The 15,830-nt window shown below is 39.5% G+C and overlaps 1 protein-coding gene across 2 annotated transcripts in view; it reads left to right on the plus strand.

The window, feature by feature from the left end:
* Positions 1 to 15,830, plus strand: part of Rgs17 (regulator of G protein signaling 17) — a 73,896-nt gene that overhangs the window by 35,022 nt on the left and 23,044 nt on the right. The window lies entirely within an intron of this gene.

A 15,830-nucleotide genomic window follows, 5' to 3' on the forward strand; every position in this document is an offset into this window, starting at 1 on the left:
GCGCCTGGCTCTCCTTTGCGCGCGCGCGCGCGCGCGTGTGTGTGTGTGTGTGTGTGTGTGTGTGTGTGTGTACATGTATGTACATATGTGTGTGGGGGGGCATTGTTATTTCTCTCCTATTAGCAAAAGTAAAAGAGAGAAAAAATACAGGATAGGATTATTGTGGCTCATTTGGTGATTAAATTCAAAAGATAATTCATGAAGAACAATTATTTTAGTAGTACTGAAAGGAATAACTGCAGCCCTAGAGTTGGTAGAGATGTAATTATCCTGCAAGAAGCTGTTTCTATCCAGTGCACAGAGGCAAATATGATTGATATGAACTCTGCTAACCTATACAACAATGAAGAAGACCAGGGTTGAAGGACAGCTCCTCTCTTGTCTCCCTATGCAGATACCTCTAAATCAAGTCATTTGCTCATAGTTACAGACCAGTCTTGTAAACATGTTGTTTTCAGAAGCTCAATCTGTTGAGTATTTCCTGAATTTTAGAAAGACAATGTAGGAATGATGAAGTAAGTTTGCTGATTAAAATACAATATGTAAAAAAGATCAAATATAACACAATATACTGTTTCCTAATGTCATTTGTCAAGAGAACCCAACCTTACGAGCAATTTGTTTATTTTTCCCCTGCTCAGGTAAAACTGTGCTGTTCCAAAGACAAGTCCTCATCCTGAGACTGGGCTTTAAACCAAGAGTTAAATAAATGGCAGGATATGAATCAATGTGCTACTTCCCCCATCCTCCTGCAATAAGCATTTTCCAGGCTAAATGTTTAATTAGGACCAAACTAGAATAGTGCAGGTGAAACTAGGTCTCCTCTCACCCATGACCCAGACCAGGCTTATGGTTGTGCTGTTCATCTGCTGTGTGTTGCTGATGGAATTCATTTAGCTCCTCTTAATGGTATCTGCCTCTTTATGGAAGAAGACAAGGCATTGGGAGATCCCTAGTGGCCTTCCCAGAGCCACAGTTCACATTTTATACCATGATTGAGTGTAAGTACAGCCATGAAAAAAGTAAAATGTGGCACTCAATAATGTTATTGAAATGATGGCTTATACACAATGAAAATAGATACATGAAGCAGTGTGACCTATATGTGTATCTATACATCACGTGAAAATACATGCACACACACACACACACACACACACACACACACACACACCGAAAACCCTGAGCCTGAATTGAAAAGCATTGTGAAACTATGGAAATAGTACATTGATTGTATTTCTTTTCTGTTATCTAAATGTAGGTGACACGGTTATATACAAATTCAAACAAAGAAAGAGTATACAAATGCATGCGATTAAACCTAACACACTGAGCTTTTGGGGTCTTTTCCTATGTATACAAGTAAATAGAACAGCCGTGTTTCCACCATTTAGAATTTCCCATACCATCTGTAATTTCCTTGTTCTTACAGGTGCTAAGATTCCTCCAGAAAAAAATAATGGTCATATTTCCAGCAAAAACATCTTTCCATAAATAGCCTGTTACAAGAAAGAGTCACAGCTCACCAGGCTCATGTCAGCCAGCGCAAGAAAGACTAAGAGACCCTTAGCTTGAATGAACTACCAAAAATCTGGAAATGACCCTGTGGCTTAAAATGGCAAAACACTAACCTTGAACACAAAGGCTCAGGGACAGTGTCTAGGCCCTGAGTTCAAGGCCTAGGACCTGTTCCACGCCCCCAACCCACAGCTCCTCATACAAAGGAAGGGCTGTCCATCTGTCCTTTTGATATTCTGTGTGTGTGTGTGTGTGTGTGTGTATGTGTGTGTATTCGTGTGTGTGCGCACACGTGTGTTGTAGGGGGGAAGTACTGGAGCTTGAACACAGAGCTTTGTGGTTTTGTTTGGGTTTATGCTCCAATCTGACATTTTGCTACTCAGGTTATATAACTATTTCAAGCTTTTGGCTGATTACTTGGAATTTCACAGACTTTTCTGCCCAGGCTGGCTTCTAACCTGTCCTCAGAGCTCAGCCTCCTGCGGATCTAGTATGACAGCAGTGAGCCACCAATACCAGACTTTCCAATTATTCTGTTAAGTCACATCCCTCTTTTCCTCAATCTTCTAACCTTTACAGCTATTTCATTTCCCGCGCTGGCTCCCTTTCCTTATCATCCCTTTTGCTCATCACTTTTCCAATTCGTCCACTGATCCAGGACTATGTTAAAGCAGCCCAGGCTGACCTGTGATTGTCCCCAAACCTCATTCTCCACTTCCTGGAGTTCAGCCCAATCATCTTCCATTTCTGTCGTTAGACTTAAAATTGATTATAGGACAACAAAACAAAACAGAAAATGAATTAGTTAAGGAATCTGAGGTAAGAGGGCCTGGGAAACAGGATAGAATAGGGAAGTACTGATTTGTGGCAAGCTAAGAAAATTCCATTGTCACATTGTTATTCAACTTTGATCAAACTTCAAGTTGGCTGATAGAAGCTCTGGTAACCTACACCTTTGAATAAACAGACCCTTCTGCCACAGTCTTTCACGCCACAGCCTTCTCACTGTGGGGCCGCCTCATCTATCTGCTCAGTAGGGGAGCTGGTCAACCTGTCGTTTGGGTTACTGCAAGTACCAATCATTGCGTTCTGGAAACACAAGCTCCCATGTCACATTTGAATGTTTTGTATCCATCCTTGTCTTGTCAACATTCCTATTTAGTGACCACGTTTGCAATGATATTTTCAATATGGATGCTGCTTTTATATGTGTGTTCATACATGTTTAAAAAATAAGCCATTTGCCATGTGCCTATAATCCTAGCTACTCAGGAGGCTGAGATCTGAGGATTGCAGTTCAAAGCAAGGCACAAAAGTCCATGAGACTGTTATCTCCAATTAACCACCAGAAAACTGGAAGTGGTGCTGTGGCTCAAGGGGTAGGGTGGTAGCCTTGAGCTGAAGAGCTCAGGGACAATGCCCAGAGCCAGAGTTCATGCCCTAATGACCCTCCTCCCCCCCCACTCACAGCCATTTTTTGGAATGCCACAGTGCAGTTCATGACATAGTTATGCTCACCTTGTTTAAGTTATTACCATTTAAAGGTTGTGATTCCAAAAACTCAAAGCGGTTTAGTTAGCCATTTCAGAATTTCCTCTGTTAAAATAACATTTTGTTGTTTAGCTTTGAGGTTCCAAGGTTCACTGAATGGGATTTACTGATTCATTTCTTGTTTGATTCCTTCTCTCTCCTCATCAATATTGTCTAAAGGCCAATGAATTGTGTCAAGTACTAATGACCTTATTTCCATAAAAATGGACTCACCGCTCTGTCAGCTTTTTCCTTCTGCAAGGTTCCGGAGAGGAAATATTCCATTAGTTAAAAAATAAAGAAACTAGAAAATGTTTCCCCTTCACAAATCTGGTTATATTTCAGCTTTTCCTCAAAGAGAAAACATTTCTAAAGTCTAAAATGGTATCTAATTATTTTTTAAATTTTGACAAGCAAAACTGTCTTAGTCTCATGATTTTTTCTCCATTAACAAAATATACTTTCTCACCATTAGAATTCAGGTAAACATTTAATTAGAAATGTAATCTCAGAAAAAAAATAGAGGTTTCTTTGTTCCCTTACTGGGGTTTGAACTCAGGGCCTGGGTAGTTAACCCATAGGTTTTTCTGCTCAAGGCTGGTACTCTACCACTTGAGTCACTTCCAGATTTTTGGTGGTTAATCGGAGGTAAGAGTCTCATGGACTTACCTGCCTAGGCTGGCTTTGAACTGTAATCTTCAGCTCTCTGCCTCTTAAGAACTTAGGATAAAAGTTGTAAACTACTAATAACCAGCTCAAAAGATGGAATTTGTAGGAAGGAGCCCTGAGTTAGTAGAGGTATCTTTTTAAGTAAGTCCAGAAATCTGATTAAGATGGTTTTGAATTTTTCAGAGGACTAGGAGATTAATGGAGGAGATGAAACTACAAAGTCAAGCTACGTTTGTAGAATCTCCAGGGCTTATAATACCCATGGAGTCCCTTACATGCCAGCAAGCTAGATCAGATGGGAAGAGTTCATGAGAATCCTGACTAATCACAGTAACCTCAGACCTTACCAACTAGAACTGAGCTGTGCCTGCAGTGATAGTAATCATAGTGTGATATAAACCAAATAGCCTACCAGAATAAAAGTCTACTTCCAATACAAGCCAGATGCTGGTTGCTCACGCCTGTAATCCTAGCTACCCGAAGACCAAAGACTCTTATCTCTAATGAACTATTCAGAAAAAACTAGAAATGGTGCTGTGGCTCAATCAGTACCCTATAGCCGGGGTTCAAGCCCCAGGACCAGCAAAAGGAGAGTGGCAGAGAGAGAGAGACAGAGAGAGACAGATGGAGGGAAAGAAAGAGACAGAGACTGAGAAAAAGAGAGATTCTTACCTCCAATTAACTGGAATTGGTGCTGTGACTCAAAGTTCAGGGACAGTACCCAGGTCCTAAACTTAACCCCGTGACTACTACCACCAACAGCAAAAAGGAAACCAACATCTAATGGCATTTAACTTTGATGTCAAGTATCCAGTGAAAATTTACTAGATAAGTAAAAACATAATAAAATACGGTTCTCAGCCTGGAGAAATATCAGCCAATAGATACAGAATTTTAAGAGGGTCTACGTAATATAACTAGCAGGAAACAGTGTTACAGACAGCTGATATAGCATTGTTCAGGAGTCCAGAGGAAAACAGGAACATAATAAGAGAAATGGCAAATATTTTATTTTAAATCACATATTCCTCTTCTGGTCAGAAACAAACCAAGAATTCCTACATTTACTTCTCTTCAACAGTGTAATTGCCCCAGCCAGTGCAATATGACATGAAAAAGAAATATAGATTGGAAAGGGAAAGTACCATCTGTATTTGTAGAAGGAATATAATCTTTTTATTATTGTAGACTGTCTTAAGGAATTTGCAAAAGCAAAGGAAAATAACAGAGCAAAACTGCTAGAACCACCATGAGGATTTAGGAAGTCAGAATACAAAATGAATATGTAAAGAGCTCTTGTATTTTTCTGTGCTACCAATGAGAAAGAAATACTATTAATGATTACTTATAAAATAAAGTACACATGTAAATCGTTTTTTAAATGAATGTCTTAAACTCTGAAAAGTACATAATAAAAAATTTATATACTATAGCACCAGAAAACTAGGTCTAGAGACTTAATGATATTGAAATTAAATATTTTGTGGACAGAATATTAGCTGAGTAAAATTTCCTATTGTACTTTCTATTGAAATAGTTACAAGTCTCAGAGTATAAAGTAGTCTTCATTAGAGAAGTCTGCTGGAGTAATTGTTTTAGCATCATATTTCTTTCCTTTTGCAAAAACAAAAAAAAGGGAAGAATCTGCTGTATCTAAGCCTAACACAATTCTTTTTTCCCCACAGTGTTTGAAGTTCTTGTTTGAGGGCTCATTCATATTAAGTGAATCAGTTATCTTATTAGGAAAGAGGTAATGATATTCTAGTATTCTTCATTCTCACAGTATTTTTTAGCTGGCATATTTTTTCCTTAAAAAGGAAATGTCCCTATTTTCAGGTTATTGTAAACATTAAATTTAATTTATTCAATGTGGTAAAATAATTGTATGTTATTTCAAATGTTTAAACCTTTATAACTTTGGCAAATTGGAGTCTCTTTAAATTGGCTATTTCTTTTTATGTGACCCTTTGACTTCTGTGCTGGTAAATGTCTAATATATGGCACAAGATTCCTTTAGCTCCTTGGAGCTTTCTTTTCTTTTTTTTGTAGGGGTTGGTGATTAGAACTCAGGATCCATATGCTGTAGAATTTCATTGCTTTTATGATGTTTCAGTGCAGAGATTGAAGAAATATATTTCATAATCATAAGGTCATTGTAATTCAGTAACAATATTACAATTTTATAACTTAAATTTCTTTTATAGAAAATAGTGACTTGTATTGAAAATGTAGGCTTTTAATATTATTTATGCATAGTATTTTACATTTTCCTGTGTAAAATACTATATAAATATGTGGTTTCCTGTGGCAATTCCAGCATTATTACTAATAGAAATTCTACTCTGTTTAATGCAAGGCTTCTGAATGCTTCTGTTTCCCAATTACTTAAATCAATTCATCTGTACATAATGATACTATTAATTTTACAAGTACTAGATTTGTTTGCATTTCTGTTCAATTTCATAATTTTTAATTGTTTGAATTAGAATATGAAACATGGTTCAAAAATCAAACACATATGCTTATATACATATACATATACATACAGTATAAAAGGTTTCATTCTGAGATAATCTTCTAATTGTCCCAGTTCCTTCTCTCCAGTTCCTTTGGCCCTCTGTAAATAACTTATTATCTGGCTCATCCTTTCTGTGTCATGTTTTTTATATAAAAGTAAGCACATATCTGTGCATGTGTATATTTTTTGTATGTGGCAAATTTTCTTTTTTTGTTCTTTTTATACATACGCACTGTTCTTTTCATTCCTCATTTAACACATATGGAGTAAATTACTCCATCCCAATATAGAGAAGGCTTTCTTTTGTTTTACAGGTATATGGTTCTCTGCTTTATGGATATGCCCTCCAGGGAGTTTTCTTAGGCTGGGTTAACTGTTCAGAATACTAAGAATTATCAAGACCAGGACCCAAGGGCAGCAGCAGTTGCTCTGAGCAGGACTCCTTGTAGCAATCAGGTTCTCACTAGTCCACAGCCCGAGGCAGCGCAGGAGCCACCATCCCAGGTGACACATTTCCAAAGCAAGATGAGATCTAGAGAAGTCAGGTGGGGAGATCAGGGGTTAGGAGGGAGGCGAACAGAGGCACCTTGGCTCCTATGGAAGCTGATGTATCCTACCTATGGGAGTAGTTGCCATTGGTAGGAAGGAATTTGTAAGTTACTTTTGACCCAAAGTGCAGAGGCACTTTATAGGTTGGAGTCTTTTTTTCTCAAAACTAAGCATCGTTAGCATTCCATCTTTATCGAAGTTCTGGAAGTACAGTGTGAGACCATTAACCAAAATCCCCATGCAGGAGCAAAGAGGATTTGGTTAACACCATCCACAGAATACACATCAGAGTTGATTCCATTAGACCCATACTGGTAGACATTTGGGTTATTTCCAGTCCTTTATTGGTGCAATAATGCAGGAGAGTGTGCTGTGTGCGCGTGCTCTTTATATTTGCAGAGATGAGTCATTGTAGTAGATTCCTGGAGGGAGGATTTGCTACATCAAAGAGTAAATGTTCGTGACATTTTGGTTAGCCATTGTGAAATGCCTGTCCGAAGAGACTTAACAATTGTGTCTTCTTTCCCATAGTGCATGAAAGCAGCTTGATCAGAGCACCCCTGGTAGAATGTGTTGTTAGGCTTTTGATCCATAACTTTGATACTTGGAAAATAGAACCTTGGGTGTCCCTTGTGGGTTTTTTTTTCATGCAAAGTTAAATGTTACTTTTGTACATTAGGGTGCGATTATATGCTTTTCAATGATGTGTGTGTGTGTGTGTGCACTTGTATATGTATATGCAAATATACAAATGTGTATATATGTACATCTATGCACACATATATTCTTTCCAGTTTTTGTTAGGGTTCTGATTATGTCATTCTAAAGAACTAGTACCTGAAAATTAACCCTCTGTACTATTAATAGCAATTACTTTCTCCCATTTTGCCATTTGTCTATTAATTATGTTTGTGATGGTATTTGTGTTTCATTTCTGCTGTGCAGAGTCTTTCTCCTTTTTTTTTGAGAATTTGAACATGGTGTGCAAGTCTTTCCCTTTTCTTTAGTTATTAAAAAAAGTGCTCATTTTCTCATCGTACTGCGTAATTTTAATGTTTGGGCTTGTACCAGAAATAAATTTAGAGGGTATTTTAGAAAATAATTGAATATTTTTTGCCAGTCACGGGGCTTGAACACAGGGCCTGAGTACTGTCTTTGGGCTTTCCAGAAGTCTAGGGCTCTACCACTCGAGTCATAGCACCACTTCAGCTTTTCTATGTATGTGGTAGCTAGGGCTCAAACCAGGGTCTTTGTGCATGCTAGGCAAGCACTCTACCACTAGGCCCAATTCCCGGCCCCAAAATTGAATATTTTAATGGACTTTTATTTCTTTTGACATGGTATACATTAATTACAAAACTACTTAAAAATCGCTTTTTCACCTTTTTATACAGTTTTAATTTTTCTTCTGTCAGTAGTGTCAGTAGTAAATGAGGCTTACTCATGATAGACAAGCAAGAATGGATTTTGATTATTTTTTTTGTTAATTTAAGGCTACTTAATCTATATGAAACTATTCTAAATTTACTCTATGTAAAATTTGTTTTTAAGTGAAGAAAAAGATATGGACTCATTTATTTGTATTGGTTTTGTCCTCACAGTTTCGTAAATTCATCCATTTGAAATAATCAGCCCTATTTACCTCTGCAGTCTGAACTGCATCAAGGGAGCTTCCCTCTCTAAGCTTCCTTTTTAACCTTCTGTTTCAAAGAAAAGCTCACAAAGTGAACTTCAGCTCCTTTCCCACACTGAGGTTTCCATCCAGAGTCAGCCAATTAACTAGTAAACAATCTCGTTTTCATACTAACCAGATTGCTGTATATGCAGAAACCCCTTTCAAAAAAATTACCAAATTAATTACCCGTTGATAGTAAGAATAAGATTTCTAGCAATATCTAATTTACTGAAGCTGTATAAGACTTTCTAATACACTAGATTATGTTCATAGCATCTCCTCTTCCACCATCTGGGATGGCAGCCTTTGCAGCGTTGAAGAAACACTTATATATTCATTGAACTTCACAATTTTATCAAAATGGCAATTTGAGATTTCCAGGTGTATCTGCTCCCATTCTGATTTAATAGGGAGTTTTCCACAGAAGAAGCTTTTGAAAATGAATAGTGTTCTTAATAACATATTTTATGTGACTCATTAAAAACAAGGGATGAGAGCCAAACAAAATGCAGGAAATGTATTATTAAGAGAAATAGACTCATGCTCAATCGATTTTACCAGTCTGTTACAACTCAGAAACACTGCCTTGGGATCCACAAAGCGCTGCAGAGTTTTGGCTGGGCTGATTGTGTGTAAATGAACAGCCAGAAGGAAATTAAATGTTACACAACAAGCCAGAGCTTTGAAAATGTAAGAAACAGTGTACAGTGTTCTTGCTACTAGGGATCTGCTCCTCTCTTCAGGACAGTGGTGTTTATTTCACGCTCAAGAATTTTTTAAAGGCCGAAATAATTCTTTAATTTTTATTTTAAGAGCTACAAAATACTCGTTTTACTAATCCTAAAGCATGTCTGAATTGGAATGCATCATGAGGTAGATCTAAGTTTCGTTTTCCTCTTTCTTGAGGGCTTAGCTTTTTACATTTAGCAATATGTATGGTCAAGAGAATTAGACCATTCTTAGGACATCATTCTGTTAGTCCCTGAGCACAGGAATGAACAGGACAGACAGGACTATGGACCCACAGAGCAGTTATCATTTCTCAATGTCTGCCATTTGTACTGCCAGAATATTTTCCTCTCTTCCTTGGCCTTTCTTGGTCCCAGGAGATTGAGCCACAAGGCCTGACTCCATACACCTATCAGGTTGTGAGCAGTGGTCATGGGGTCACAGGGAGGATGCAGATGCCATTTGCCTGAAGGCCTCTCTGTCCTCAGCTCTGTCAACTGCCTCTTGCCTGGTGTCCATGGTCACATTACTTGTCTGTTACTTAGTACCTGACCCCAGTGTGCCACATTATACCACAGGGTTTCTCTACATATGCCCAGACATATGTTTGATGTACATACAACCCATTATTCCAACTTGAGCACACTCACTGTTACCTCATATGACCCAGGTTGCCAATCCCTCTCAGAGTCTCAGGGTTGACACAGGATTGGAAGGCATGGCTGTGGCACCTTAAGCAGAGTACAAAAAGGCAGCAGATGCTAATGCTACTTTCTCAAGTGGAAAGAGCTCATTTGCAGTAACTGCATCTCCTGGGCTGGGGCTGGAGAGGGCTTGAGAGAGGAAGAGGGGGGTGGGGAAGGGAGGAGCATACAGAGAGTAGAACAGTGAGTGCGTGTGAATCAGCCTTTCCTTGTGGTAATTTTAGAGAATGACACTTAATGATTTCTGGAATACTATCATAAAGCCCCCAAAATGTGGCAGTGCAAAAGTTTCTACTGTTCCTTATAACTAATAGAGTGAAGTAAATGGCATTTTTACAGCTCACAAAGGCAGAGTTCGTGCAAAACAGAGCTCTCTGATCCATGTGTGCCATTAGACAGTGAAAACATGGGCAGAAAAAGCAAGTAGAAGGTTGTTAGAAGTGCACAATCATGAGCAGAAGGTCTAGATAGAGAGTAAGGTACTGGAGGTGTCAAGTGCCACAGAAATGACCCCTTCTGGGGACAAAAGCTAGTGACTAAGCAGGGTAAGGTGCAAATAATGCATATAAATGTGTTTATAATGTTTTATACAAGAATGGGGAAGGGCAATAGCAGCCTGATGCAGTTGTTTAAAGGGAGAGGAAAGCACACAAGTAATTATTTGCAGTCTTTTTACTACACATGTACAAATGAGGTAAACTTGAAGAAACAGTTGTTTGGCACCCCACCATGTGACACTTTGGAGAGCATTACATATCAACGAGGGGGAAGTACTGTGGGGACATACTCATTGAGGAAGACAGATTTGGGCCCCCTCAAAATCATCTTTGTTGTTGCTCTTAATATTAACCAGTTTACTTCCTGAAATTTGCCCCCACCCAAAGCAAAAAGCAGCTTGGAGACAGTTCTTTTTAGATAAGGAAATGATCAAATAGGAAATGACAGTGAAAACTTGTTAACAGATGCTGACTTTGCTGATGCAGAGTGTAGACAGAAACATTTAATGGAGAAGGGAGTTGTATATAGTGAATTGTTTCCTTGTGAAACCTGCCATGTCCTGGGATGGACTAAAACGTGTACCAAACGCTTTGTGGGGCTTGACACTGAGTCAACAGGGACATGATAGAATGGAGTGCTTTCACTAAACAGGACAGGATGGCTACAATGACAATAAAGTTTGATTGTTGGATAACCAGTTGATTGTGGGAACTATGAGTCACTTGGGACTCTGCTCATTTACATATGATAAACATTGCAAGTGTCACTAGTGGAATTATTCCTCTTCCTTCCTAAGTAAGCATTTTGTGTCAGTCCCTGAGATAGGACAATGCTAACTTCTGGGTTTGCAATCTTTATTGCCCACCAGACAGGATGTGATCTCCAGCAAGAAGGGTCCGGGTAGAAATAAATCTCCATAGCCTGGATGTATGTGTTCCCTCCAGCTTTGTGGCACATAAAGAGCCAGCCCCTGAAGAATTTCCTTCAGGGAGCGGTCACTGACTGACAGTGCAAAGATTCGATCCAAGTAGTTTGTATGTTCATTTTTTTCTTTTTCTTTCGTTCCTTCTTTTCTTTTCTTTTCCTTTTTTTTTTTTTCCAGTCCTGGAACTTGAACTAAACTCAGGGTCCTGGGTGCTGTCCCTGGGCCTCTGTGCTCAAGGCTAGTGCTCTACCACTGGAGCCACAGCACCACTCGCAGCTTTTTCTGAGTAGTTTACTGGAGAGAAGAGTCTCACAGACTTTTCTGCTCAGGTTGATTTTGAACAGTGATCCTCAGATCTCAGCTTCCTGAGTAGCTATGATTACAGGTCTGAGCCACAGTTAAATCATCTCCATAAATTTGTCATCTCCATAAGTTGCAAAGATTTGCTCAGTCTTGTTTGAACCATATCTGGTTTAAAACTCACCTCACAGGCCAATTAAGATCTTCAGTTTCAACCAGACTTTCCATAGGTGGAACTAAAAGTCTCTCAATGGCTTCACTTTTATCAATCCATTTCGTTTTATTTATGATAATAAGACATATCGTGCCATGATGTAATCCTTTTGAACAAATTATCTTCCAGTTTAACAACATGAAGACCAGGAAGCAGAAACATGACTTGACCAAGGGGGAGGACAGATGAATAAAAAGAGGAAAGGTGTATAAATACCACCATAAGATCCAATGTACCCACGGAAAAACTAAACTGGGAAACTTAAAGAATAGGTGGGGATGGGAAAGACAATGGGAGTGGGTTGAGGGTTATGGGTGTGGCAGAGAAGGTGGAAGGAATTACTCTGATCAACATGTGTTACACTGAAACCACTTTGTACAACGATTTAAAGAAAAAACAATTAAGATAGTTAAAAGGAGGTATATGGATGCAGAGGTGGTAGGTCATCTTGGGTTGAAGAAAGGACCACATGGGTGAAAAAAAGAATCTGTGACACAGGTTCAAAGATTTAAGCAGGAAAGTAATGGGATAGCAGGTAGGTAGATATGGATGAAGTTTAAGTAAAGGGTAGTTTGGGGTGCCTACACTATCTCTGGCAGACAGGAAGGAGCAACCAAAAGTCACTGGCTATCTAGTAAGCTATATGAGCACTTTATGCAAGGGGGTTTTCCTCTTCAGAGTCTTGTGTATCTGGTCCTCTGACATGTTTGACCTGAAGCAATAATAAATTATGTTAAAATACCAAGAAGAAGGGTAGGAGGGAGGCAGTTTATTTTCCTCAAAACTGGCGTTGAAAAGAAACTGTGCAAGAAAAATATGGCAGGCACACAGATTTTTCATGTTTGTATTTAGTAATCAACCCCAGGCAATTCCCTGCAGTGCTACTATTTCCCTGGTACACAGGAAACAGTGACAAATAGGGCTTCCACAGTGTGGCCCCTCCAGCACCAGAGGGCAGGTGCAGTGCTGCATGCTGGGTACCTCTGTCTGGATCTGGGAAGGAGCTCAGGAGTCACGTCCCTCAGATACTGTTTCTTCCGTAGTCTCTGTGATGCTGTGTCTTCTTGTGCTTTGGATGAGGGAGCTATGTAGTATAATGTGCTAGGAGACTGTCTTCAACACAGCCATATGCCGGGAGGCCTGGGAGAAGTTTAGAATGTAGCATAGATGAAATGCAGAATAGCTGCTATACAGGGACATATAAATTACTCAGAAAAAAAATAGCAAAAAAGAAAATAGATTGAGCTTCTCTACACAAAAGAAATCAGTGAGTTGGACTTTTTTTTTCCAAAAAGATGTTTATGGTATGATATGTACATTTACTGTTTAGAAAAGCACTAAGAAAGCATTTGCCCTTGATGTTTTTTGTTGTTGTTTTACATTCTAAGATGTAGACGGACTTGCTAATCTAATGAATTGTATTTGGATCTGTTTATGTTGATTTCACAACATCTCTAGAAATATTTGGAATAAGTGGATATCCACAATGGGAGTTAACTCCAAATTTTTCAAAAGTGAATTATCATTTTTTTTGTCTGTTATGGACCTGAACTCGGTGCCTAGGCACTGGTCCCTGAGCTCATTTTCCTCAAGGCTAGATCTCTACCACTTTGAGGTTTGGGCGCAGTTAATTGAAGATTAGTGTCTCACAAACTTTCCTGCCTGGGTGGGCTTTGAACCACAATCCTCAGACCTCAGCTTCCAGAGTAGCTAGGCATGATCTTTGAATGAAACTCTTTTGTTTGGGTCCAGTTTTGAGAAGTTCTCAGCAATTTTATTTACAATATCCCTTTCTCTGACAATCTGTTATGACAGTCCTTATGTGAATCCAGATGGTGGCACACCGGACCCTTTCACTGCTTCTGCTTTGTCAGTGCTTGTGCATGTCCTCTGGGAGTTGACTTGGCTGCACGCTGGGGATGGAAGGAACTGTACCATCCCTCCATTTCTTTCTTTGGGGTGGCTTTAGGAATAGAGTATTCTGTCTTTTGAACGATTATGTGCTATTGGTTTTCTGCTTCCGTTATAGCTATTCATACTTTGGTTTATAATTTATTTCCCCATATGAATAGCTTAATCACATTGTTTAGCTTAAATATATGTTAAACTCTTTTCAGATGAGTATTCTATTAGTTGTATTTGATCAGCAGTGCATTCAGACATAAAATCACTTTCTGTTCTTTGCTGTCAGGAAAGCATTGAGTGAGGTGCGCCTCCCCTTTTCGCTGTTCCTATATGCTGATTTCTCCACCGTGTCTCACAGCCTGGTCCTGAAGTATCTCATTCCTGAGGGTCTTGGGATTCCTGCTGTCCACAGGTGGCTTGCAGATGTTCCTGGCCTAATCACTGGGCTGCTGCTGTGTGCTGTGCCCTCTCTCTTCCTCTCCTATAGCTAGGCACTGCTGAGTGGTGAGAGGTCTTTCTCTGGCACCTTTGGAAGGGTGTCAGTCACAGACCTTGATTCCACTCCAGGTCGCCTGGAGTCTGTGCTCATACTAGTCATGGTGAGATTTTTTACACCTCACCGAGGCAGGATATTCACGCCTCTGATTCTGTACGTGAATTACCAAGTGACCATGGCTTTAACCCCCATGTGCCTTCTTTCAGCGTGTTTTTTGGTTTAGTTTCTGGAGAAATGTGGGTTGTTCTTTTTTTTTTTTTTTGCCAGTCCTGGGCTTGAGCTCAGGGCCTGAGCACTGTCCTTGGACTTTCTCAAGGCTAGAGCTCTACCACTTGAGCCTCAGCACCACTTCTGGCTTTTTTCTATGTATGTGGTACCGAGGAATCGAACCCCGGTCTTCATGCATGCTAGGCAAGCACTTTAACCACTAGGCCAAACTCCCGGCCTGGGTTTTTCTTTTAAAAGTACAGTATTTTTAGCCGGGCATGGTGGCTCATGCCTGTAATCCTACCTACTCAGGAGGCTGAGATCTGAAGATTGAGGTTCAAAGCTAGCCTGGGCACTAAAGACCATGAGACTCTTATCTCCAATGAATCACTAGAAAATGGGAAGTGGGGCTGTGGTTCAGGGGTAGGGCGGTAGCCTTGAACTGAAGAGCTCAGGGACAGTGCCTGAGCCAGAGTTCAAGCCCCATGACCCACAAAAAAAAAAAAAAAAGTACAGTATTTTAAAAAATATCTATCATTGCATCCAGGCACAGGTGGCTCCTGCCTGTAACCCTAGCTACTCAGGAGGCTGAGACTTGAGGATCATTTTTCTAAGCTGGCCTGGGAAGAAAAATTCATAAAGCTTTTATTCCAGTTAACTTGCAAAAAATCTAAAAGCAGAGGAGTAGCTCTGTATAAATGAAATGTATGTGTGTATGTGTGTGCATATGTATCTTTTCAGAATGAACTCACAAGGGCAGAATGACCCAAAACACATTATACTAATACATTTTGCTCTCAGACTCAACATGTGACAATATATATATATACATGTGATTTATACATATATGACAGCATGTAAGTATATGTGTGTGAGGTTTTTATGGAGACCTCACTCAATAATAATGCCTTTCTATTTCTACATGCTACATTTAATAGTCTACCAAAAAAATAATAATAACCCACAACACAGTCGGAGACCAGGATTGATTCTGTAGAAACAAGTGACAACACATTTGATCACTGAGCATTCTATATTCTAATATTTCTACCAATATATAACTACCAATATATTTACCATGACATATAACTTCTACCAAGGCAATCCCACTGGATTTGGTGAGTGAATTTTCCCCAATTCTCTGCAAAATGGAAGTAAATTTTAGAAGATGGAAGGAGGGGGGAGAGAGGTGATGCCTTGACAACACTGACACCTAAGGGAGTAAGAAGTAACTGCAGCCGTGCTTCAAAGAGTAGGCCCCTGCAGGAAGAGACAAAAGTGCTAGGAATGAGATCCAGGGTTATAAAGGAAGCCTAGAGATCCCCAAATACAGACTTGACCTCCCTTGTGACGGTACTATCTTTAGAATCTTGGTATCTACCCTTTGTAAGCT

Source organism: Megascapheus bottae, chromosome 8, assembly GCF_031878675.1.
Source record: "Megascapheus bottae isolate mThoBot1 chromosome 8, mThoBot2.hap1, whole genome shotgun sequence".
NCBI lineage: Eukaryota > Metazoa > Chordata > Mammalia > Rodentia > Geomyidae > Megascapheus > Megascapheus bottae.